The sequence below is a fragment of the Adiantum capillus-veneris genome, chromosome 17 (assembly GCF_014529385.1).
Source record: "Adiantum capillus-veneris isolate H3 chromosome 17, ASM1452938v2, whole genome shotgun sequence".
NCBI classification, from domain to species: Eukaryota; Viridiplantae; Streptophyta; class Polypodiopsida; order Polypodiales; family Pteridaceae; genus Adiantum; species Adiantum capillus-veneris.
The window spans coordinates 34026192-34053877 of record NC_140947.1 but is presented as its reverse complement, the minus strand read 5'-3'; the positions used below and the strand labels follow the sequence as shown (position 1 = coordinate 34053877).

Below are 27686 nucleotides of genomic sequence, written 5' to 3'. Positions count from 1 at the left end.
GGAAATTTCTCTCTCGATCTTGACCTCGACTCGGTATGCAAGAGAGTTGAAGAAAAGGTTGAAGGGAGCTCGGTCAAAGAAAGTGGAAGGGAATAAATTTAAAACCAAAGTCTGAAGTACAAATTAAAAGAAAATTTGCTAGAGTTTCCTTCATTTTAGCTCTAAAATTTTTATAAAGTACTGCTCCACCTTCATCACAAAGGCCTTTGCAAGAGGTTAGGAACGTTCACACACACATAAGACTAACAAAAAACCCTTCATATAAGTTTGTACTACTTTTCTGTTCTTTTGCAGTGCAACATGGCCTAAATGAGCTTGTTGAAGACAAAACTTGCACACAAACTATAGGCCAAAAGTAAACAATATGAATCCCAAACCAAATTTTCCAAGTACATAACTTTTTTTTGCAAGAGTTTCCTTCATTTTAGCCTAAGAATTCCAAAAAGTATCTCTCCACCTTTATCACAAACGCCTCTACAAGAGATTAAGGACGTTCAAAACAATGAAAAGACTAAAAAAAAATCCTTCAAATAAAACCTTTGTTAGCTACCACCTAGAGAAAAAGTATGCTCTTTAAAAAGGAATTGAAAGTATGACAGGTAGTCTCACAAGGTGATCTTAAATCTTTATAAAACCAACATAGAGACATGCCAAACATAGAGACATTCCAAACATAGTGACATCAATCATGTAGTCACACATTGTTACCACCCCAAAAAATGTAAAAGAATTACATAATCCGTAGATCATAGTAGTAACAAAAGTATGGATCTTCTCACAACAATCTCCTCCCTCTTAGCTTGGCACGGGTCCACACACTATGGGAGAAAGGCACTGCTCATAAAGTATATCATCTAGCTCTAAACACATGCAATGTCTTATGTCTTTTGCACTCTCCTTCCCCAAACCACCACACCCTGCAAACACATCCAAGACATAGTCGCAATGCTCTGTGAATGTTGCCAACAACCACCTGACCAGGTCGCGAACATAGAAATAAACACCATTACTCTTGCAAGTGGTGCAAACAATGTGTCAAACTGAACTAATACAAGGACCATTCAAATCAACATCATACAAGATATGTGACTTACCAAAAAATACACTATTTCTCTCCGCACCACCTCTAACAATTTCACCATCAACTTTTGTGGGAAAAACACACTCATCTAATACATAGCTACGGTATGTTGAAAACAACCTCTCTGAAATCTTCTCCCCACTCTCTCTATCGTAGCTTGGCACAGCTTGACCAACACAATGCCAAAGACACGTTATAAGATCAAGCACTCATTTGAATATAAAAATTATAAATATGATATTATCAAATTTAAAGCTTACCATAAAATAAATAAAAGCAAGATATACTAAAACATCAATGATCTTACCGCCTCTCTAGTGATGGGATGTTGATATGCCTTGGAGTCACACACAAGCATCCAAGTACAATAAAGCACAAGCCCCACTCTTGATGCATCCACAAGGAACTCCCCTATGTGCTCAATTAAGCACATGGTGACCAAGAAGCCCTCGTCGGCCAAATACTCGCAAGCAAGATCCATGCAACCGCTTACCAAACCCAACGAGAAAGTATTCCACTTGGGAATAGTCATGCCCTCTAAAAAATCAAAATGTTAGTAAGACAAGTTACTTTCTTGTTACCCTTTAAAATAATAAAATTTTACTTACCCCAAGGGATAGGACCAAGGGTGTCACCCAATAAACCTGTAGGAAAATCTGCAAATATCAATCGAGCTACCTCTCAACATGGCACTCTATCTTTGCTATAAAGATGCGTCTTTTGAGTGGAAAAACACTTGTTGATGCCATTTAAAAAACATTTTATAGTCATATATTGGAAAATATACTAAATTTAATGTTTCATGGAATTGCATTTACCTAATTAGAGCAAATCTATCAGTTTGGGTCACATCAACAAGTAGAGCATCAACGAAAGTCTGATATTGGAATCCTGCAACCGTTATTTATAGTGGTAACTTTCTAAAAATATTTACATGCAAGTAACATTAGATTCAAATTCATTTGAGAAAACTTACCAACAAAACATGTCATAGGTCATCGCTCCCAACTCTCTCGACCTAGAGAGGACTCTGCAGCAAAGGAGTTAGTAGGGGCTAAAGAGACCTCAACCGCATTTATCCACTTTGGATCACTTGAGGTGCTAGGAGGTTCCATAAGCCCTTTACCTTTCTTGTCCAAAATGCCAACAAAAGGAGAAGAAGTAGCTCCTGTGGTTGTTTGAGTAGTCCTCACATTGGACTTTGTACCTTGGGTAGCTTTTGTGACATTCTTACTAGCTTCAATCTCGTCACTTCCTTTGCTTACTTGATGCTCCATAGAAGAGGGTTGTGGAACGCATGTATAACCTCACCATCCTATCTTATTGCAGTATTAGCGAGAACCACGATTAATTTGTCAAACCATGGGATGAAGCTGACTTGACTAGTGCATAGAGTCTAGAAGAGGTTGTCAATCTCTCGGAAAACAACTAACAACTCGCATCTAACTTAGCCTACACTCAAGTGACTGAAATCACCAAAAGCCAATCGCTCATCGGCAAGCAAATCACATCCGTTACAACATCAAATGACATCCAAACGTAACAAAACTTCTAGGACAAGTTTATAAGACCTAAGCACACATGCCTATGGCCTCAAACCCCACTTTAGGTCAAGTTCAAAAATCGCGATTATTAACAACAGTGGATGTACAGGGTGAAAATGGTACCAGATTTTGGCTTTAGATCTCTGAAACAGTAGATATAAAGGAAATTTGAGATTTTGAAATCCAAATTGACTCAAAGTTGACTAGTGGGCTTATCACATCATGTACTTTGGATGTATGATGACAAATTTTCAAAATTGCCCCATTTTGGCCAAAAAGTAAATAATCGCAATTATTAACTTTTCTTTTCAAAATGAGATTTTTTGGCATAGACTGGTTCTAGGCATGGTATAGACCTTGGGTATGAATTATGAGGTGATTTGGATCAAGAAAAGTTGTTCATAACCCAAATTTTGGCTTTCATAGACTTCTTTGCGTTTTTTGGTAATTTCACAAGTAAAGGGTGGTCATTTTAGCTCATACTTGATTTTTAGCATGTAATAGGTGTGTACACATGATAGGTGAGGTGAATTAGAAATTTCCATGCAAAAATGCTGCAAAAGTAAATAATCGCGATTATTTACAGCAGTGACAAAAACTTTGCATTTCACATAAATTTTGACCTAAACATGTTTCATACACCTAATACAAGTCCTAAATTGAATTTGGTCAAGTTTGGTCATGCCGGCATCACTTTGTGCTCTGTTGACTCTAAAATCACCGTCTTTTGTGACTACTTGGTCTGTTGGGTTGGTCTGTCAACTTTGAGGTTTTGGACTTGTCCGTAACATCATCGTGAAGCTACCTCTCCAATTCTGGTTCATTTGGAGTCAGTTTGGCTTCGTGTGTCGAATTTGACGCTTTGTAACCTTCGAGCCGTTTTCTGCTTTTCGAGGACTTTACTTGCTAATTATTATTAATTTTTGACCATTTTATTGGAAAAATCAAAGAAAATAGAAAAATTCTCTAAAAAATTAAAGTGAAAATCCAATAATTAAGAAAATCCCTTGAAAAACACAGTTTTATTGTTTTTTTTTTCAGATTTCTCCATTTTTAAGCCTTCCAATAGTAAAAATGATGAAAAATACCCAAAAAATGACTATTTTTTATGATTTTCTCATAGTATATGCACTATTTACACTCATCAGGAAGATATTATCAGTGACTTTTTCCCAGTTTATGAATTATAAGGGCATTATTAGGTAATTTTGCAAAAATCACATGTTAACATGAAACTTTTTCCTCCCTCTTCAAACATTGCCCCTAACTACTTAGTATTTAGTAGTACCCTTCCACTCCTCCTAGATGGCGTTCTCCGGGACGACTGTGTGCATAGGTTGAACAATTGTGTCTATGCATAGCTGTGATTGGCTCTACCATGATATGAAGATAAATGCAATTCAACTCAATATGCTGTGCAAGAGTTGGATCTTGAGTAAATAACTCAAGGGTTTACTATGTCGAGGTTTTATGTTGGTTTCTTCCAAAGAGAAAATCCTGTAGCCTTTGTGCTCTCTGCTTGATAGTATCACCAGGGTGTTTAAGCATGTTGATTGTCTGAGCTCTTGTTCGCACTTTAGACGGTTGTCGAGCTTTTTCTCGCCATTGGTAGCTCGGTTTACTTGGTGCATGGTGGTTGAGACTCTATTGAGACTTGACTTGCCACTGTTTGGTTGATTTCACGGTCTATGGAGACGATAAGCGCTCCTTTTTCATCCAAACCTTTTTTATGTTAGGTTCCATGATCATAGATGCTCGATTATGTGCTCGAATCCTTGGAACCGTCTTCTGCTTCTTTGGTGAAGTTTTAGGCACCCATATCTGATTTGGTTTATCCACAAGTTGTGCTTTTGGTACCCAAATTTGCCTGACTCCTTGCATGCTACTTGTAGCATTTGTTTTTCGAGGGGATGGAGAAGATTTTCTTTGTGGATTGGTCTTCTGATTGCATCTTTTCCATTCCTCTTTGCTTGGTGCATTGGGAACAATGAGTTTCCCTCCTTTAAGTGATTGCTTTAGCTGATTTGTATCCCAATCTGGTATTGATTTGTTTGTTTGCATCCAAGGAATACCAAGAATCATCGTCTCATTCATGTGTTCATCCGACAAGCATACAAATTGATGCGGACATGAACATCCATGTACTACCACGTTCAAGTTGACCACTCCCAATGTTGGAGTCAGATTCTTGTTGCATCCTTTGATTGTTGTTATTCCTACAGTCAATGCTTGACTTGTTTCTTTCTTGTATGTGGAATAACTGACTACATTGACTCTAGCTCCTGTGTCTACCAAAGCATTGGTGCTATGATTATTGAGTTGTACTTTGATGCGCAGATCCATTCCATCTAACCAGTCGTCATCTGTTGAAGCATTGTCTTTAGGTAATTCTCATTGTCGATCATCTAGTTCCAAACTATTGATGGGAATCCATATCTGTTGATTCTTGAGAGCAGCTTTACGCTTGAGCACCCGAAGTCTAGCTTCCTCTTGGGCTTCATCAATAACCTGTTGTCGCTTAATCTTCCTTTGTTTGGTTGCATGCATTCTCTCTAGCAATTCATTGGTTAGTGGCAAATCGTATTTCTTTAAACGACATCCACTGATCCAATTAGCCATTGGTTCACTATCTATGGTTGACAATTTTATTGCTCCACTTGGGGATACATCTTCAATGATAAATGGTCCATTTCCCTTTTTCTTAAACTTGGGAATGTGTTGCTTAAGGGAATAGACTAGAACTAATTCTCCTTTCCTAAAAAATTTGGTGATTAAGTGGGAATCAAAAAACTGTTTTTGTTTCCTCTTTTGTGCATAGATATGAGCTACAGCAGTTACCCTTTGCTCGTCTAGCTTTTCCAAATCTTCTAGTCTTTCTAACAATTCATGTCCAGTCCACTCAAGAGTTTGTGCTACCTTGAAGGTCGGCAAAAGAAATTCTATTGGCAGTATGGCATCAAGACCATAAACAAGTTAAAGGGTGTAGCATTTAAAGAGATTTTGAATGAAACTCGATAAGCCCATAGAGCAACATGGAGATTCATTTCCCAGTCTGTCCTTCGTGAACTAACCACTTTGGTCAGTATCGAGCTAAAATTTTATGTATGCTCAGCTTGTCCGTTAGCTTGTGGGTGATAGGGAGCTGATTTGTTATGGATAACCATAAACTCATTGAGCAAATACTCTATTACCTCATTGAGGAAATGAGTTCCCCGATCATTGACAATCTCTATTGGCAGTCCATACCTTACGAATACATACTCATATAAGAATGCAGCAGTGGTCCTGGCATCATTCCTTTGAGTCGCTTTAGCCTCGGACATTTGGTCAAAAAGTCCGTAGCTACAATGATATATTGAGCTTGGGTTCTATAAGCAGGTGGCTGTATCAGTCCAATAAAATCTATACCCCATTTTGCAAAGGCTCTAGCTCCCATCATTGGTCTTAAGGACATGCTGTCTACCCGTGTTGGCATTTTTGCTCGTTGACGAGCATCACACCTTCGAACATATTCTTTGGCATTTGCAAAAAGTGTTGGCCATCATACGCCTGCCATCAAGATTGCTCTTACGGTGGTCTCACTAGAAAAGTGACCTCCAGCTAATGGAGCATGTGCTTGTTCTATAATTAGAATATACTCATTTTCATTTTCAGAAAGATGCAAATGTTGATCCTTACCTCTCCGATACAATTGGTTCCCAATAAGAGCATAGTCTCTTGCTTCCGTTTCAATTGCTCTTTGACGGCGTTTACTCATATCCTCAGGAAATGTTCGGCTCGATATATAAGTAACCAGATAGTTACTCCACTTAGGAACAGGTGACATTTGAAACAATGTTACATGAGGAATGGGTTGTTGTTTCTGACATTGAGGGCAATCTCTTACAAAAGATCGAACATCTTTCCTCATAGTCGGCCAAAATACTCCAAGTCTTAAGATTCGTTGCATAGTTTGGTCTTCCGCAAAGTAAAGTCCTACTATGGTAACATGTGCTTGACTTAAGTATTGATCTCTTTCTTCAAGATTAATGCATAAAAGCAATATTCCGTCTCGATTTCTTTTATATAGCCTCCCAACTAGCAATTCATACATAGCCAATTGTTTGATTAAATCAATTGTGATAGGGAGCGATGAATCTACTTGAGATATCATCATTTTTGACACAATATTTTCCGCCCATCTAGGTATCATTTCCACGGAGAACAAATAGGCATCTGGTAGATCATCATGTACCCCTTTAGGTGATTCCCCTTAAACAATTTTGGACAAATGATCTGCTCATTGATGTGTAGTGCCTTTTTAACAACCACAGTGAAATCAAATTCGAGAAGAATGATGAACCATCTCACTATTCTTCATGTGTTGCATGGCTTGTTAACCAAATATAAAAAGGCTTGGTGGTCCACAAAGGACACAAACTTGTTGGCCAATAGATAATGTCTATACTTTTTAACGACATAGATCATTCCTAGTCCTTCTGTTTCAATGGTGGTGTAATTATTTTCTGCCATGTTCAATTGTCTGCTAGCATAAGAAATAGGAAAGTGAATTTTCCCGTCTCTTGGTTTGCTAGTATACAACCAATAGCAAACTTTGAATCTTCTACATGTACGTGGAATACCTTATCCCAATCAGGTGCTTTCAATATTGGACGTGAGGTGAGAGCTTTCTTAAGCTTCACGAAGGATTCTTCACATGCCTCGGTCCATTCAAAGTGAGTAATCAAGCTATACATGGGTTTTGCAATTATAGCATACATGTATATTAACCATCAGTAATATCCACAATGTTCCATGAAGGCTTGTACCCCTTTGGCTGTTGTTGGTCTAGGCAAATCAACAATGACATGAATCTTTTCAATATCGGTAGCTATGCCATTTTTAGACACTATATGTCCAAGAATTTTCCCATGAACGTGCACTTTTCTGGGTTTAAAAAAATCCTGTAAAGTCTACACTTCTCAAATACTTTTTTGAGATGTTCAAACGATCAGCTCGGATTGACGAATGTATGCATAAATCATCCATGTATACTTCCAAGAATTTCTGAAGATACTCTTTGAAATCATGACTCATCAATCTCTAGAATGTGGCTAGGGAGCATTAGTTAACCCAAACGGCATAACACGATAGGCAAATATACCCCATTTTGTTGCAAAAGCCATTTTGTGCTGATCTTTTGCGTCAACCAAAAGTTGATTGTATCCCAAAAATCCGTGTAAGAAGCTGTAAGCTTCTTTTACTGCCACTCATTTTAAAATGTGCTCAGTTATCGGAAGAGGAATGTTGTCTCTAATGCTTGTTGTATTCACTTTTTTGAGATTAATGCACACTCATAATTTCCCATTCTTCCTAGGTACTACCACAATTGGGGACACCCAATCAGTGTGTTCAATTTTGTAAATGAATTCAGCTTCCTTTAGTTTTTTAATCTCTTCTTTGATCTTTCTGGAAAATGTTTCGTTATAAGTGTATGGACTCTGTCTACTGGTTTCACATCATCTCTCATGGGTATGGTATGTTGACAGATTTCTGGATCAACACCCTTGAGATCCTTGTAAGACCAAGCAAAGATATCCCGATATTCCTTTAAAAAACTTAACAAAATATTCTCTTCTTCTTATGTTAGATCATTTGCAATGTAGGCTGGTTTAGGCTCTTCTCCTGGTTCAGCTAAGTCTACCGTTTTAGCGTTTTCAGGTCCTTCGTAAGACTCGCCTTGTTTTTGTAGTTTCATAACAATTTGCTCGATTATGATTTTCCGATCTTGGAGAGTATACTTTTTGTAATGGGATGGAACACGCATTACATCCTTACCTGTATCTCTCACATGAAAGGTCTTCCCAATATGATTTCATAGTTGAGTTTTTTCCCAAAGTATACTATGGAAAAAGTGTGTTGATGTTCAATTCCACAGGAGTTGACTATCACTTTTTCTAGTAGCCCTAGCAGTCTTTCAATGTGTCTGTCAGCCAACTGCAATTTCATTCACGTTTGTCTAATGGCTGGCTGTCCCTAGGATTCCCATACTGCTTTAGTGGCTATGGCTATGCCCGCTCCACTATCCAGTATTGCCATGGTTTCAATGTCATTATATTTCACTAGGAGGGTAGTGTTTCCTTCTTCCCCTTCATAATATTCTCCGACCTTGTTCATAGGAACTGATCGTATCTCTTTGTATTCCATTTCATTTTTCAAATTTCCCAGATTCTTAGAGATTAACCTTGTTATACCCACCTTCTGTATGGTTTTTTGTAAATCATTCCATAAGTATGGCCTAAGTTTCAACAGTTCTCCCAAAGTAAGAGTGCATTGGATAGGTGTAGACATGGTTTAGTAAATGTTGTCCACTTCTAGGGTCTGTTTGGCTCTTTTTACTTAAGTGGTCTTACAAATGATGGATTCATCTTCGTTATCTCCCAAGTAAGAAGGTAATGTTTTTAATGTCAAAGGTTTAGATATTCCTGAAGCCTCTGATACGCAATCCCCATACAAGGATTGTAAATCCATGTTCATATCAGATGGTAGGTTATCAAACGAGACTTCCTCTATAGGAGTTGACTTTAAAGTTAGGCTCCCATCATTGATCTCCCTTATCTTCTCCCATAAGTGTCCTGGTCAGTCTTCCTCCACGAATGGAATTTTGTCTAAGGCATCTTCACTGTCCAGCACTATGAGCTCTGGCTCATTTGTTTCAAGGTGGGGTTCTGCCACCACATCGGATCTTGCTTTCGTTTCTTCTACAGCAAGCTCTTCCGATTTTGCAATACTTTCAAGCTTGGGTTTCTGTTTATCTACCATTTCTTACGTGATTCTTACCAAATTTTGATAAGCTTCCAGCTTAGCTGCTTCCATGTCTGGAGATGGATAGTTTTTCCATTTGTTTTCCATGTTTTGGCCTGCTCTAAGTCCTGCTTGGTAGGCTTCCAAGGCGGCATTGATAGGCTCAAATATTTTATCAACCAGAATGGATCCTCAAGATTTCACGGTTGTTTTCTTAAATTCACTGTCAGTTTCTTTCAACTTGTCCTGGGCTAGAATTATTGCTTTCTCTTCATTTTCAACCCGTTGTTTTTGTTTTCTCATCTCATATCTTTTGCTTCTGCTCCTTTTGATTCTTTGAGAAGAAACTTTCCTGTTCTCCGAACCATCAGAGGAATTATGTTTCTTTTTCCTTGCCTAGGCTCTAGTGATTACCTTGATTGGAACAATCGGTTTTCTCTCTGATGAGCTACTAGGCATTACTTGGACTATGTTGACTATAGTTTTTCCCTTTTTCAAAGGATTCTTAGGAAAATCTTCCGGAAAGTGTCCTCCCTTTTTGCAACATTGTATGTAATAGGCTTCAATTGGTTTAATGTTTTTGTCAGGCTCTGGACATTCATTCTTCTAATGGTCATCAGCACCACAGTTATGACAGATCCCTATTTTGGGCTTCATCATGGGTCTTCCCATAGGAGGTCTAACACCTTGATTAGCTACATAATGAATTGGTGCGAGCTATGGTGGAGCATAATTCATGGTTTCCTCCATTGGTGGTGGGTGTGGACTATACCAATCTCCCTCTACCATTACTATAGATGGACTAGGCTCTGCATAGGGTGTAACAGGCACTAATTCTTGTTCATCTATGACTCCTTCTGAGTGCATGTACTTTACAGGCACCCCTATGTCCTGGATAAGGAGGTTGTTGTCCCAACACAGGTTGAGGTCTCTCCATACCCATTGGTGGTCTTTGAACTTGAGCCATATTAGGCTGATATCTGTACATGGGTTGTCCTTGTGGCCTCATGAGTACGTACTGAACATTCCCATCAGTTGGTCCATTTTCCCTCGATTGCACACCATTTTTGTGGCCTAATTGGTTGTCCGTATCGGGATATCCCTTGTCTTGGTCCTCTCATAGGTGCTTTTTGCATATTGTTCATCATGTCATTCATCCTTTTTAGCATATCTTTTGTGGATGAGAGTGGTGCCGTAGTAGCCGTTCCCACTTGTGCTAGTTTTGTGGATGCAGTCTTCTCGCTTTGGTTATCCTTAGGGACATCCTCTTCATTAAAAATCTCACAATTGTCTCCTATGTCAATAGCATCAAAGACACAGGTCTCTAGGGTTGTATTACTTTTTACTATAAAGTATAGCATGAAGTTCTTTGTTTAACAGTCCCTCCAGAAATAATGAAACAAGTCGCTCCTCTACAAGTATCTCCATCTCTGGGCATCTGGAAATGTATTGTTTCATTCAAGTTGCACAATCCCTAATAGACTCACCATGTTTCTGTTTAAATCTGTAGATTTGAGATACCGTATTATGTTTAATCCCCGTTTTAGAACAAGCAGTTACAAATCCTTGAGCTAATGTATTCAAATCCATGATTGACCTTGGTGGAATGTTTTGGAACCATGTCACATCTTTTCCATCTAATTTCATTCCAAAATCTTCAAATTGAGTATGGAAATCGAATATACGCTCCACTCTTAGAACTTGCTTGAAGCTTGCTAAGTGGTCATATGGATCCCCTGATCCACTGTATTTTCTGACCCATTTTTGGAAATCAGCTAGTCTGACACGTCTTTTTGGTTCAACTCCAGATCTTCTAGGAGTTAGTCCTGTTCCGAGTCCTTCAAACCAATCTGTCAGATGTAGTGACTCATGTAGCCCTGGACTGGCCTTAGTGTCACCTGTTTTTCTACGTGATGAGGTGGTTTCTGATTTCTTCACATTACTCTCAGATGATCTCTCACAATGTTCATCTCTTGGAGTGGTTTCTGGTCCTTGACCCAATATCCAATCCTGAATGGAATACCCTTGGTATTTGGTTTGTTCTACCTCCTTAGCACTAGGTTGGTAATGGGACACTTTTATGTCCTGGGAATCTTTTATGTCCTGGTAAGTGACCATTTTCCTTGAAATATGTCAAGAGTTTCAAAATGGATTTTGAGGTGCTATCTATCTGGAGAGTTGTCTCATGAGCTGAAAAAAACTCGACATTTTTTTGGAATATCAATTCCATCTTTGACATTGTCCTTGCACAACATTTCACAACCTAAACTGTGTGAAAAAAAGGGTCCTGTTTTTGGCTTTTTTTCAACTTTTTGCAACTATACCACTCTAGAATTCATGTTTGTGAGGTCTATAATTCTAGAGAGCTATCTTTAGTAGTCCTCAACATGTCCTGATGCTACTAGGGAATTTATCTCAAGTCCTACAAAATTCCCTAATATTATTTTTATGCAACAAAACGTAAGAAATGACTGTTTTGATGAAAATTCACTGGTCCATCAACTTTGGAGGCTTGGTGTGACCAAAAGATAAGAAATTTTACAAGTTTCTTATTTTTTCCATGTTTAGTAGGCCTTGAACTATAACCTCATGAAATGATTTTACAAAATGAGTGGATCTACTATGGTTTTGGAGGTTTTTTGCAAAACCCTAAAAGGACACTTTTATGTCCTATTAGGTTACCAACCTAGTGTTAGGAGTCATCATAGCAAAGTTGAATCCCTAAACAAGTAAGTTGGTAGATTCGCAGATCCCTTATCTTTGATTTTGAAGATATAGATGATCTTCATGGACGTTAATTGTCCTGGTCTAGCATGAGAAGTCCACAAAAGATCTTTTATGTTTCTATCTTCCCAACAATAGACTCCGATCCTAGGATTATCCGTACTAAGCCGTTTCAAGGGCTTCAAATCTACTTGATCGTATCCTCGAATTCCAAAGTTGGTGGTCCTTCTTTTGCTGACATATCCGGGATTATAGTGTTCACTTCTAAGCCCCATTTGTCTACCATATCACGATTTTCAACCTATACATAATGAGTTCCATTTCGATCCATGTACAGTTTTCCTTGTTTGTTTACCCTAATCTCTTCTTGGAACTGAATACCATGATCATCAATGTGAATAGCATACTCTTCATGAGGATCAAAGAAAACCTGGGCTCCATGACGATTAGTCTTGTAAAAAGAGAGTATATGCTTATAGCGCATTGTAGTTCCGGTTTCAGAGTGAGTTGAGTAAGAAGACATTTTGGATGTTGAATCTGAAAAAGTGTCTGAGACTTCTTCAGGAATTGTGTGCAAGGAATTGCCTTGATTTACGCTTTCTTCAGTGGATACTCTACTGGTGTTTTCCCCGAATAGGCCTTGATTTCCTATTACATGACCGGATCTAAGGTTCATATAGACGTATGAAGCCCTGGATAGAGTACTCACCTGAGATTGACTTATCTTCAATTTCCACTTGACTCAATTACAACTTTCTGTCAAGCCACTGATTCCTTGTTTGCAACTTGATTCCTATACAAAATTTATCAAATTAGCTAACTTGCTATAAGGACAGTATAGCTCTTGAAACTCGAGTGATTGGTCTCTGTATTTCACTTCAATTCGTGCTACGGAAGTCAAAATTTTGTCTTTCAAATTCAGCTTAGTAAAATCGAAGGTTTAATCTGCAATCTATAAAGTGAGTGTATCTGTACCAATTTTGATCCAATTGAACCCAAAATTTCCCAGTGGCCTTATTTTATGCTGGTCTAACACTGTATAAGCCCAAAATTCAAATTTGATCTGGATAGCAGAAGTAAATAATCGTGATTATTTACTTTTGTCACTTTTTTGCACTTTCGGGATTGGTTTGGCAAGTATACAAGTTGTTAAATCCCTTGGGCAAGTTTCAACAAGTTTGGACAAAATTTGATCAAGTTTACCCACTGTTCCGTGTCCGAAGACTCTAATTTTGAGAATCTGGCTTAGGTTTCACTTTTGTGGTCCAAATTTCACCAAAATTGATTTGTGGGGTCCAATTGATGTGATTGACCTTTTTGTATACTCAAATTTGCAAAATCACCAAGTTTTGAAGCAAATGTAAATAATCACGATTATTTACTTTTGACACTTTTTTGTAAATTTCTGTCCCAACTTTGACACAGATCTAATAAGGACCTTATTTTAAGATCACTAGCCAATTTTCATCAAGTTTGGACAATTTTTGGTCAAGTAGTCATTAATCATCTCTCCGCAGACTAACTTTGCAATTTTTGCCACAGTTTTCACCCCAATGATCCAAATCTTACCAAATTTGGTTTGTGGACTTATTACAACATGGTATTAGCTAGTGGTATGCCAACTTGGTCAAAAAAGTTCAAAAACAGGGCAGATGTAAATAATCGCGATTATTTACTTTTGTCATGTTTTTGCAAGTTTTTGGTCAACTGAGCATATACACATGTTTATCACATCAATATAAACCTATGAATCAATTTTCAATAAGTTTGGATAAATTTTTCCTCTATTCACACTCAAGATTCGAAAAGTTAGTACAAACTTTAGTTTTCACCCAGTTTTTTATCAGTTTAGTGATCCAAATCTCTTGGGCCTTTACAAAAGTTGTTTGTACACGTGCAATGAGTCAATGATATGAGCTTTGGACAACTTAGAGCAAAAAGTTAATAATCACGATTATTAACTTGAGGCTTGAAATGAACACTTTTTTGAAATTTTCTCAAGGACAGTCCTTTTATGATGTGTTCTAAGCCTATGAATCAAGTCAAAACTTAGTTTGGCCTAAAAAGTCAAGAAAAAGTAAATAATCTGAGTTTTGGTCAAATTCTTGAAATTTTTACCTCGAAGTGTCCTTGAGCTTACCCATTGGTTCAGACAACTCTTAGGCTTACTCCCCAGTTGGATTGAGTGAATTCGAGTCTTTTCGTGTTATTTCTAGCCGTAGACCTGAAATTCTGCAACCTTACATAACAACTCACACTTGATTCTTTCAGAGAGAGCAATGCTATGAAATCCACCTCGGATCCTACTTACCTTACTCCTAGTTTCTCATGCAATGGGGTTGTGGAAAGTGTCCACAAACACTCGTTTTCTTGTGTTTTTTATGTTTTTAGAGTTTTGATCTTAAGACTTGTTTTGTCTACCAATCATTCTCCAAATCCTAATCTAAATCGACAATCCTACAATCCTAAAGATACTTAGCAAGTACGATTACTTCCAAGCTACCTCTACACAGCAAAAGACGACAATCTTAAGCTATGCGATTTCTAAAAGAGAGTTTTGAACTCTAAGCAAACCTAGAGGAAGTTAAAGTACAATTACACAAGACACTCGTGTTTTTCCTTAGTTTAGGTCTTTTTGATGCTCGGCAACGGCGCCAAATGTGGGATGCATGTCTAACCTCACCATCCTAACTTATTGCAGTATTAGCGAGAACCACAATTAATTTGTTAAACCATGGGACGAAGCTGACTCAACTAGTGCATAGAGGCTACAAGAGGTTGTCAATCTCTCGGAAAACAACTAGAACTCGCATTTAACTCAGGCTACACTCAAGTGACTGAAATCACCAAAAGCCAATCACTCATTGGCAAGCAAATCACATCCGTTACAGCATCAAATGACATCCAAACGTAACGAAACTCCTAGGACAAGTTTATAAGACCTAAGCATACATGCCTATGGCCTCAAGCCCCACTTTAAGTCAAGTTCAAAAATCGCAATTATTAACAGCAGTGGATTTTTGACCTAGTCATTTTCGATCCAGAATACACCTAAATGCTTAGCAATGATGCCCCAATACCCCGCCTATGCTTATTTTTCGTTTTAAAAGTATCAAGGACTCCAAAAGCTACGAAATACTGTGAATGGCTTACGTCAATGCGTAGAGATCTTACCTGCGGTTGCAATGCAACAGACACATTTGCAATGTGACAACCGGAGAGAGAGTAGGAAGCACGAGAAGGAGAGAAGTGAGCGCCGTTAGCTCATGCAGTGTATTTCTTATCCAAAAAATTTACAAAGATTGGCTTTTATACCTTAGCCAAGGTTTTTGGGTGGTCAAAAGTAATAATTTGGAGTTCTACCAAAGCTGGGAGTTGAATGGCTGACACAATCTGGAATCTTGTAACCCCGAGTCATTAATTACAAGGTTTATCAAGAAAACAGGAGTTACAATATTCTCGATTTATCAAAATAATAATTGGTTTTACAAGGAGAACTCCAAAAATTGGTGTCCATGTGAGCTTTCTACTAACAAGGGTGTAGTAAGTGCGTCCAATTGTTTATTACTATGGGTCTCTTGCTTAAATCCTACAAGCATCATTGTTTCTATCATGATATGCATGGCTTTAAAGTACACACATACATTCATAAATTAATCTTTCACATGGTTTTAAGAAGTTACTCTCATGAAGATCCTTCCCTTGCTTTGGGATTACATCAATCGGATAATCTAGCCACCAAGGACATAATCGTGCTTCCCATGGTGTCATATTTTTCTCAAGCAAGGAGGGAGAATACATAGTGCTCTCATCATCGACATCAACCCGCTCTCTTGTCAATTCTGAAATCTCACCCAATATTCCCTCTTCAACACATTGCAAAATCCACCTGCAACAATTATCAGAGAACAAAGGAAACTAGAAGTATTGAGAGAAGAAAAGAATTAAGTAACCATAAATTTTTCAGCAGAGTCTCCTTTGTTTTAGAGATCATTTTTCAAAAAATAACCATTAAAGCCACCCTATCTTAAGCTTCCACGTGGAATTTAAGGCAAAGCAATATTAAAGAAAATCAAGCCACCAATTTTTTTAATATTCTACTTTATTTTGGTAATTTCATGACACAAAATATACAAACCATCCATTTTTAAGCTTCTATTAGGAGTTTAAGGTATAGAATGAAGTACTTCTCATGCATGCATATCACAATGCAATAATCACCATCAATAGAGAAGTAATCTTAGAGTCAAACCTATACACTAGCCATTTTGTTGAAAACACAAGCTCAAGTATCTTCTCAACATCCAAAGACTTCACCCCATCCATAAGATAGGCAAAAGCCTGCATGTAATTACCTCACAATTACTCCACATGTAAACATATTCATAAATTCTAACTTATATTTCACTTTATGTTTACCTGCACAACATGATTCTTCAAGATTATCTTGAATAATTCATCAAATGAATCCGATAATTGTGGCCCTTCAACTTGTATCTTTTGGATTAAAAGAGAGGCCTCAGAGTGCATATGAGCCCAATATGTTTCTTTCTTCATGTAAGTCTGAAATGCCTTATAATCTTGAAATTGAGGACATAAGGGGTCTTTGGACTTTGTCAGACTCATGAGTTGCAACAATATTTTCTTCCTACAATACATACAAACTTAAACTTAAAGAAAACATTGAACAAATTCAAGTATAGACAAATAAATGCATCCAAAATACCTTTCAGGAGAAATTTTAGAACTTGTAAGGCAGTACAACTTGTCTCAAAAGCAGTTTTACCCAAATTCAATCCCCGCTAATCTGACCTACTTCTTCAAACACCAAGCTTGCTCCTCCCAAAGAACACATAATTTCTCATGCCCAATTGATCACTTCTCATTGGATATTAAATCCAATCCAACCCAACCACAAGCACCCCGCAACAAGCACTTGGCAATGGAGATCAGAACAAAAAAATAAATAAAAAAAAATCACAATCTCCACACTTGTCATCAAAGAAACTCCAATGCATCCCAAAAAAAAACACACCAACTAAAGAGGATATTATGTCATGTTTACCAGCCTCCACCACAAAGAACGTGCACATCTTCTTCAAAAAAATTTATTTGGGCCTCTTAGCTTCAAAGCAACCTTGCCAACACAAGCCACTAAACAAACAATTCAGAACCCACATCTTGCACATCATTTTGTTACCCAATGAATCTCTTCAATTTGGATAATAGGGCCACATTACATGGACTTTCATAGAAACATAGTTTGTGCCCATGCACCTCGTTACACCTTCGTTCCGGATGATTGAAAATGGGAAGTAAGGAGTAATATGGACTAGCAGCAGTGATAGTAGCCAATAGCAATACCTTAAGCTGCGAGATAATCATAATTTTGTGTATAATGTTATTTTATTAATTGTTTACCTCTTCACGATAATTCTAGGAGTTTTTATCTCTTAGTAGGAATATTACTGAGCCGTATTGACACAATTCATGATAAATAAGATGCTAGACTACAAGTCATAAAGATAGTCCCATAGAGCACCTTGAGCACTACAATTCTAGCCCATAGACTCACATTTTTAATCACCTCATACATGCCTACTTTTAGCATCCAAAACATAGGTTCTTGCCCTTTAAAGACACAATTGGAATACATTTAGCATCAAAGCTTGATTGTTATCAAGACTTGATCACTGCTCAATAAATGTATAGGCTTCAAAGAAGCTTAACACTAGAATGGTAACAGGACACTTTTATGTCCTTGGACACTTTTGTGTCCTGTTAAGTAACCATTTTTCTTGAATTATTTGAAGAGCATGAAAATGAATTTCTAGGTGCTATATATCCACAAATTTGCCTTATGAGCTGAAAAAAACTTAGCATTTTTTTTGGAGTATTGATCTCACCATTAACCTTACTCTTGCACAACATTTTTGAACTTAAACTGTGTGAAAAAGCGGGTCCTGTTTTTGGCTTTTTTTCAATTTTTGGCAACTATACCACTCTAAACTTCATGTTTGTGAGGTTTAGATGGCTAGAGGTTAGGCCTTCATAGTTCTCAACATGTTTTGATGCTTGTAGGGAGAGCTAAGTGTTAAAATTGAAAGTTATGACCAATTTACAAGAATTGCATAATCCTGTTTTTTGGCCAAAATTAGCACTTTTATGATTTTTTTGGTGGCTTTCTTGATATCCAAATTCAACTTTGATTGTGTAAGTGTAATGTATAACATAAATCTAATCTTCCTTGAGTTTTGGGGGACCTAATATGCTATATAGCATAGTATATGATGATGGTTGAGTTTTTTGATTGCTGAAGAATAAGATACATTTTAGAGTAGCAAGTATAACTTTCTCAATATTGCTAGTTTCTTAGACCAATTGCATGTATTATGTAGGTAGTAACCATATCTAATCATAGACTACAAACTTCGCTAGATATTGAGTAGTTTCTATGGGTTTCTAGAGGTCATAATGCTAAACCCAGTTTTTTCATGTTTGTTGTATTTAGCACTTTATCATTGCCCCCAAGGTTCCAATTGTAAGAGATCCATTATCCTTTTGACATTCTCCATGGCTCCTTTTGAATCCAAAGGCCCAAACGGAACTAAGAAAACATGTATATAGTATCTGTATTGAGCGTGACTATGGAAACTTTGATGATAGGTCCGCAGAATGGCAAAAATGCAACTTTTTTGTACCTTTTTTTTTTGCCCAAAAGAAAACTAGTGAGGTAAAAGCAACCATATGTTTTGGTCACCAACCCATTGAAGTTAGCAGGGCATTTTATCTCATGTCCTACAAAAATCCACACTCTTATTTATATGCAATCAACCGTAAGAAATTGCTGTTTTGGGCAAAATGCACTGGTCCATCAACTTTGGAGGCTTGTAGTGATCAAGGGATGAGAAAAATTACAAGTTTCTCATTTTTTCCATATGTAGTAGTTATTGAACTATAAGCTCATGAAAGGATTTTTCAAAATGAGTGGACCTACTATGGTTTTGGAATTTTTTCCCAAAACCCTGAAAGGACACTTTTATGTCCTATTAGGTTACCATTCTAGTGTTAACTTGCATTCCTCAAATCTTTTTCCCATCATGGAAGCGGAGTGGCACACAACGTGATATGGGTGGAGCACAAAGAAAGGATTAGAATCACTCAATTATCATGTATTCAATAATGCACATGAAAAATGGTAGATGGGTTAGGTTAGTAGTGTGAGTCCATTGGGGGTCAATTCACTTGAAGCCCAACAATCTCCCACTTGAAGGTCAACATGGCCCAAGTGGCCTATGTATGTATAGCATCTACAATCGTGAAGTATCCAAGTGGCTTCACCCTACACCCAACATCTCCATGCAATGTGCAAACCACTTTGAGGGCAGGCTCTTTGTGAGAGCATATGCAGGGTTATCATCCGTATGAGCTTCGACTAGCTCACTATGCTTTCTAGCCTATATGTCATGTATTACATGATAACAACTTCTATGTGTTTTGACTTGGAGTGAAACATAGGGTTCGTTTCTAATTCCATCACGCTTTATCATAATGCAACAGTAAAGTCTAAGTAATGACAAGATCTCCCACTAGGTGGGCTAACCACACATCATCAATTGACACCAATGAGATAAAGGCCGCACAAAGGTAGTGGGCAAGGGAGGAGGGAGTTGGGGTTTGAAGGATGGAATACATAGCCAGATGTGGATCTTTGACTATCCACATAGCCTCCATAATCCACATTCATGTAACCCACAATGGATGCATCACTATTCCTAAAGCATAAGCACTTGTATATTGTACCTTTTAGATACCTCAAGATGTGCTCCACTGCTTCTTAGTTCTTTTTGCCAAGATTTTCCCTAAGCAATGCTTGGTCTTGTGGCTACCATGGCATACAAAAGACGCTCAACAACTGAATAAAATGGCACCTTGGTCATTTTATATTTCTTAGCATCAGACTTGGGAGCATCATTCTTGCTAAGATTTTCATATGCTTGCATTGGGGTACTCAATGAATCTTTCCCCCCTTGCATAATAAAATGTTGCAAGACTTTGTGGATATATGGTTCTTGATACAACTCTAGTATTCTAAGTTTTCTATCCCTCTTGATACACATATCGAGAAAAGGACTTGCTTCTTCCAAATTGTTCATAGGAAAATGCATGCTAAGTGACTTTTTCAAGATGGAAATCTCATCTTTTGACTTCTTGACCATAAGAATATCATAAAGCATTAAGATGATAAGTGACCCATTGATCAACTTTTGGGTATACAAGTAGTGATCTTCTAGTTCATGTAGTACACTTGGGACTACATGTACCTGTCAAAATTCATGTACCACTACCTTGAGTCCTACTTTAGGCTACACAGTGACTTATGCAATCTACACAATAGTTTTTCCTCATAGGTTCCTTAGGTTTGACTTCAAAAACCTTTGGCTATTTAATGTAGAAATCCTCATCAAGATCCGCGTGAAGCAATGTTGTCTATACATCCATCTGGACAAGTTCCATGTCCTCAATGGCTACTAGTCTAAGCATGAGATGCAATGTACTCATCTTGACCACTCGAGAAAAGATTTCATCGGAATCCATGCCTCTCTTTTTCTTGAAACACTTAGGAAGCAATCCAGCCTTGTCCTTAGGCTTGGGATTTTCTATTGTGTACTTCTTCTTTTACACCCATCCATTTGCAAGGCATGGCATATTTTCCCTTTGGAAACTCTGTGAGTCCCCAAGTTTCATTAGTCATAATCGAGTTGTACTCAAATTTCATTTCCTATTCCCACTTTAGGCTATCTTCCATCTGAATAGCCTCTTGGTAGGAGGTAGGCTCTTCATAGTCAGTGATCAATCAATAGTCTAATCCTGGATAAATCTACTCAGGGGCACCAGATACATGTGTAGATCAACTCACTACATGACTATTGGACTCTACTCTCTTAGGATCATCACTAGCTCTCTCCGGAGCATTATTGTGTAATTTTACTAGAGGCTACATCCTTGAATCTTTCCCTACAACACTCAAAATCTTTCACGGGATGTCTATGCATCTTTGATTCATTAAAGATCACTTGGGGGCTATGAGTAAGTCTTTGAGATTTTGAGTGCTAGAACAAGTGTTATGTGCTTGAGACAATCAAGGTGGAACCTTCACTAAGATGCCAAGTGCCTACAACTTGAGGTCGTAGATTGGGAGGATCTTGTTTGCCAGCTTGACTCTCCTCTTTTCTATGGCTCATGGATGTACCAACCAAAAAAATGGACCATCATAACTTCTAGCTTGATGCATGCAAGAGTTGTTGCGGCTCTCCATGGTGCAAGTTGAGTTTGAGTGTGGAGGCATCTTTTAGGATCAAGATGGATGACGAGGCTATTTGAGCCTCGAGAGAATTTATAAGAGGTACCTCTAGAACTCTCTTAGGTAACTTTGGAAAATCTTCAAAGTTGGCCAAAAATGCCCCGGATCGCCTTGGGCTCCGGGTCCAGTGGACCAAAAATCTACAGATAGTTGTTGCAAGTTAGCATCACATGCCTCCCATGTACATTTGTGACTATGCATAGATGATCTTAAAGAGTAATTCAACATCTTCGTGTAGAATATCTAAACATCAAATTTGGACAAGTCATCCATGAGCTATGAGCCATGCAAGCCCATGGCTAAGATGCATTGATGTACCAATTGACGGCCCCGCAGAGCCAACCAGACAAGCCATGTGTTCCATTCACATTGGTCTTAGTTTCCTTGGAGTCCTGATGTGAGGAAAACTCCCCATTTAGCTCCACATTGAGCTACAAAGGAGGACACTCACATCATCTAAAACTCTCAAACCCAACCACATGCCCGTACCATGCCAAGACATTTTCCATAGATATCATTGAAGTGACCCTCTCTTGAATAGTCCTATTGATACTCTCAACTACTCCATTATGAGTAGGTGTGTATGGTGTAGTGAACCGCCTCTTAATTCTTCATTTGCTACAGAAATCCTTTAAGTGATATATATAGATTCTTTCCCTTTATCAATGTGCAAGGCCTTCAGCTTCTTGCGAGAAGATTGGGTTTTTACCAAATCTAGGAACTTTTAGTAGAAGACACTGAAGACTTTGTCTTTCCTCATCAAGAGGTAGAACCACACATTTTGAGTAGATTCATCTATCAAAGTCAAGAAATGCAATGTCCCTCTAGAGACTTATGCGACATAGGCCCACAGAGATCAATATGAACCAAATATTGAGGACTTCCTAATTTTTTATCTAATGGTGATGATGTAAGCCTAGTCTAATTCTTGTTTCAATGCTTACAAAAACTAAAATCAAAATAATTTAACACAATGATATAATCGATTTCTTGTAACTGCTTCATTGAAAAGTTCACGATGCGTGCAGAGTGTGACGGAGAAGAAGAGCAGACATGATCACAATGTGGGAAGAGCTCTCCATGAGGATTGGAACTAGATTCACTACTCCTTATTGTTCTATATGATCAAAAGAATAGATAAGGTTAGTATGATCAGTGTGATGGGTGTCCAACCAGTTAGCTTGAACCATAATAATCTCCCACTTGAAGGCCAATGTGTCCCAAGTGGCCTATGTATGTACATTGTACAACCATGAAGCAACCAATTGGCTTCATCCTACACTCATCATCTCCATGCAATGTGAAAACCGCTCGAAGTGTAGGCCCTTCATGATAACGAACTTCATGTTTTTCAACTTAAAGTGAAACATGGGGTTCTTTGCTAATGAAATCACAATCTAACTATCACAATGCAGCACTAAAGTCTGATTAATGCCAAGATCTCCTGCTAGGCGATTTAACCATTTAGCTTCCTTGCTAGCATCAGAAACTACCACATACTCTGCCTATACTTAGGCTCAAGTTCTTCTGATGTGTACTTTTTCTGATACACCCATTTGCAAGGAAAGGCTTGTTTTCCCTTTGACAACTATGTCAACTCCCAAGTTTCATTTGGCATAATTGATTTATACTCATATTGCATTGCCTACTTCCACTTTACGCTATCTTCCATCTCAATAGTCTCTTGGTAGCAGGTAGGCTCACTGCAGTTAGTGAACAACAAATGGTCTAACCCTCACTATAAATGCTCAGGGACACAAGATAAGCATGTACATCTCCTTATTACCTGATTGTTGTTCTTTGCTCTCTTAGGAGCATCACTGGCTCTATCTCCAGCATTACTAGTAGTAGGTACATCACTAGTAGCCTGAGCTATTTGTGTAACTAAACTTGAGGCTACATCCTTGTAATATACCCAAGTTTTTTCAATAAAAGCTATTTTAGTTACTTGCAAAAGTATTTGAGGTTCGCATTTTTGTTTAAGTCATAAAGTGTTTCAACGGAACGATTGGATCAAAAATTGGACTCCTTGACTATTAATTATGGCCCTTACTTACGAGGGAGTAATAGGTTGCTATGGAAAATTCAAACCTTAAGACTATAATTGAAGATGAGAGTTGACTTAAGAAATAAGGAGAAATTTTAGGCTTAGTTTTAGGAAAGGAGCATTCTTAGGAAAGAAAGAGTGTTTTTAGAAAAGGAGTATTTTTAAGAAAGCAAAGAAAGTAACTCAAGATTAGAGCTTACTTTCTTGGAAGACAAACTCTCCTAAAATTCGAGTCTCAAAATTGCGCATTAGGACGTGTGCGTTAAAAAAAAACCCAAGTACATGCGCCAACTTATCTTTCTGCTTTTTGCTATTCTTAGGTTTTGAATTTGGCTCTTGAGGGCCTATAGAAAGACCCCTCTCCCTTCACTTTCAACGCACACACACATAAATTCTCAAAAGTGGAAGTTCTGTTGCCGCCATGACATCAGAGGTATCTTTTCTCCCTCACTCTCTACCTCTCTCCCTCAAGATCTTACCCTCAACCCATCTCCATCTCCATCCCCCACTCCTTATCTACTGTTGTCGTGCTATCCCTCGGCATTTATAGCTCTCTTTTTCTCTCTCCATCTTCTCTCCTGGGATATGATGGTCCCGAAGCAAGCGACATGGAGCTCCAAGGATGCTCCTATTGCTCCACCTCCAAGGAAGGTACAAAGTAAGGTATCATATACTCCAATCATAACTCAAGCGGAGGTATCCATTGTGAAAGAAGTTGAAGCTGCCCAACCTCAACCACGAGAAGTATTCCAATATGTCACTATAGATTAAATCTTCTAAATAATCATTGGACCCCTTGGATGGCCAACCAATAGGCTTTAGGCACACCATGAGGGCAACTTGAGGAGGAACTTGACAACTATCCCTTTTTCTTTCTTTCTACCAAGCTTGCCTTGTGTGAGTGTGTGTGTGTGCTCTCTCTCTCATCCCCCCTTCTTGTAGGGCTTGCCCCCTCCTTGTAGAGATTGATGACTAAATTTTTGACACCTCAAGCCCCTCACGCTTAGGCTTGGCTCCCACCACAAGCTTGTCCCTTAAGCCCCTCAAGCTTGGGCTGGGTTTCCACCTCAAGTACAACCCTAGCATCTCAAGCATGATAAGAACCTCAAGCATCTCAGTCATCAAGCACCTCAAGCATCACAGTCATCAAGCACAACAAGCACCTCAATCACCTTAAGCTTGGGCCGGGTTCCCATCTCAAGCATAGCCCTAGCTAAACTAAGGTCAAAGGACTTTTAACACTAATTGTTGGAGGTCTTCAATGAGACTAACCCTAAGTTATTTATGTTCCATTGATTAGCCTTGCTCTTTGACATACCATCTCTCATCCGGGCCACTTTACCATTGGCCCCGTGTTGAGATAGATCTATAAGCACATGTCTATATTCTAGCCCTTGTTCCCGTTTATTCTCCCACATTAAATGATCACATTAATATGAGAAAATAATTTGGGTTGGTTAGATATTAGTTTTTATGACATTACCTCTCTCTTGAAATCATAGTCGTCCTGTACTATGAGGTAGAAGAGATAAATCCTTAGTCATTAGTCAATTGTTCTTAGCGGCTAGAGGATCCCTTTTTACCCTATGACATCATTCCAAGATAGAATGATGACTAATCCATTCGGTGCTTGGGAGACATAGATGTCGCCAGCCTGTCTGGTCTTTAGTCCATTTGATTCTCCCAAAGTAGAGTGACAAATTCTACGTGGTGTTTGAGAGACGTTGTCATCACAAACATGATTCTAAGTATGCATACTAATTAAATTTGTGCACAATGAAAATAAGAACTAGTCTTATAAGACAAAACATTGGTCATTGCAAAGAAATTTGTACATTTGCTTACTCTAATGTAGCATTATAAGCATTGACAAGGTTCATACTATCCTTAAGCTGTATTCCTTGCATCCATCTAACATCTTAAAAAGGATAATTTTTTTTCTTAATAAGGTACCGTTGGATAATCTTACCATGTCGTAGTACCTTGTCTTCATGCCAAAGAATAGCTTCGGGTTGTAGCACCTTTTCTTGGTCTTCAAGTTTGGGAGGGTCTTCAATAATTGGTTCACTTGGTGGATCTCCTTTGTATGGCTTGAGTAGGCTCACATGAAAAGCATTGTGTATGAGCCAATGGTTGGGAAACTTGAGTTAGTAATCCATCTCATTGCCTTAATCGAGCCTTAGGAAACTTAAGTAAGACCCAATCATTTTGTTTGAATGTTAAGGCTCTTCTGTGCTTGTCAGTGGCAGCTTTTTGCCTTTTTTGAGAGATGGATATAGCCTCCTTAATATTTTCAAAAGATTCTTGTAGGTCACGGCTATACTCATCGGCATCAAATTTTTCCCATGTACTTTGAGTAGCAAGGGGCTTTAAGTTCTTCCCTCAATGATCTCAAAAGGTGATTTTCCTCTACAGTATGTACAATATTATTGTAGGCATACTCTACAATAATACTCTTCCCATTGCGAACATTGATCTACTTCTATAACATAATTCCTTAGTAGATCGGGTATTGTAATATAGGCTATCTCACTTTGGCCATCCGTTTGTGGGTGATACGCCAAAGAGAAATTCAATCTTGTTCCTAGATTTTCAAAGAGAGCTTTCCAAAAATTACTGGTCATTCTAGGATCTCTATCTAACACGATGGATGTTGGTAATCCATGGTGTTTGAAAATATGTGATATGAAGAGAGTTGCCATTTGGTGTGCCTTAATAGTCTTTTTGACAAGAATAAGGTGTGCTTCCTTGCAAAAAATGTCGACTATTGTCCATATTCCCGTATTCCCATGGATAGACTTGCATAATTCAAAGACTAAATTCATGGATATACTCTCCCATGGTGAATTTGGGATAGGCAATGGCTGGAGTAATCCAAGTTGCTTCCCTTTATCATACTTGGTCTTTTGGCATACTACAGATTTTGAAACACACTCTTGTATGTCCACTTTCATGGTAGGCCAATAGAAATACGTCTCTACTCCTTGGAGAGTAGGTTGAATGCCTCTATGTCCCACATAGGGAGGAGCATGAGATTTATACATAGCTTTCTCACAAAGATAATGGGTAACACAAAGCCTATTGCCATGGAAAAGATAACCATCCTACAAGGTGAATGGTTCCTCTTTCTTCCCCAAAGCAGGGACTGACATTATTCTCTAAAGTCAGGGTCAGTAGCATACTCATCTATCATAGAAGATAGATCATTGTGAGTAGCTATAGACACCGCATTAACTTTTGGTTGTCTTGTGAAAGTGCATCAGCCACTTGATTGTGCTTACCGGCAATGTGAGAAATATCGAAATTGAATTGCGAAAGAAAATTTTCCCACCTCATTTGTTTGTCGGAAATCTTGGTTTGCATCATGAAATACTTGAGACTTTGGTGATCGGTTTGTAGAATAAATGGAGTCCCCAATAAGTAGTGCTTCCATGTGTCGAGGACATGTAGAATAACTAAAAGCTCTTTCTCATAAATGCCCAAGAATCATTCATCCGTATTGAGCCTTCGGCTCTCATATACTATGTCATCCCCTTCTTGAATCCAAATTGCTCCAAGGCACTCACCACAAGCATCAAATTGGACCTCAAATGGCTTTGAGAGATCCGGAAGCATGAGGACTGTTTCGGAGGTAATCTTTTCTTTGATCTTATCAAAATCATTTTTCTCTTTATCAGTCCATACATACTTAATGTTCTTCTTTGTTAGGTCATACAATAGTCCTGCTATTTGAGAGAATTTTTCTATGAAGCAACTATAGTATGCGCACATACCAATAAAGCTTCTTAGCTCATATAGATTCCTTGGATTAGGCCATGATTTTATTACCTCTAACTTTGATGGATCCATACGGATGCAATCTTGAGAGATAATATGACCTAGGTATTGAATCTCTCGAAGGGAAAATCTGTTTTTTTTTTTTGTTGAAAAAAAGCTTGTTCTTCCTCAATGCTTGAAAAATCACTTGGAGATGTTTCTTATGTTCCTCCAAAGACTTGGATTAGATGATGATATCATCAAAGAACACTCCAATGAATTTATGGTAAGGTCCAAAAAAATTCTCCATTAGACAATTGAACGTAGCTAGTGCATTAGTCAAGCCAAAAGGGATGACTACATATTCATAAAGACCAAACGTTGTGC

At 38.1% G+C, this 27686-nt stretch overlaps 1 pseudogene; it reads right to left on the bottom strand.

Moving 5' to 3' along the window:
- Nucleotides 1-795: 795 nt before the first annotated feature.
- Nucleotides 796-16689, bottom strand: LOC147437040 (uncharacterized; annotated as a pseudogene).
- Between the last annotated feature and the right edge of the window lie 10997 nt (nt 16690-27686).